The following is a 319-nucleotide window of genomic DNA, read 5'->3' as shown; positions in this document are numbered from 1 at the left end:
CCCCTGCCCCGCACGCTCCCGACGAGAGCGGCGGAGGTATGTCCGTAGCGCCAGACCGGGGCAGACCCCGGCTCCGTGCGCGTCCTTGACGTAGCGAAAAACGGGGCACCGATAAACAGAGAGCCCCAGGTACTACATGGCCGCAGCCACCACTGACTTCAGCGCGATGAAAAGTGACAGCGCTCGGGACTCTGCTCTCGCGCCCTTAGGATTGTCCCTTGACACAGCTACAGCTCGTTCCTGCCCTCCCCGCAGGTGATGGCTGCGCCCTACACCGGCTCCGCATAGAGCCCTCGGCCTTCTGCTCGGCGCAACACCA

The sequence above is a fragment of the Corvus brachyrhynchos genome, unplaced genomic scaffold (assembly GCF_000691975.1).
Source record: "Corvus brachyrhynchos isolate BGI_N302 unplaced genomic scaffold, ASM69197v1 scaffold21, whole genome shotgun sequence".
Classification (NCBI taxonomy): domain Eukaryota; kingdom Metazoa; phylum Chordata; class Aves; order Passeriformes; family Corvidae; genus Corvus; species Corvus brachyrhynchos.
The sequence above is the reverse complement of the archived record's forward strand: the minus strand, read 5'-3'. Positions refer to the sequence as shown.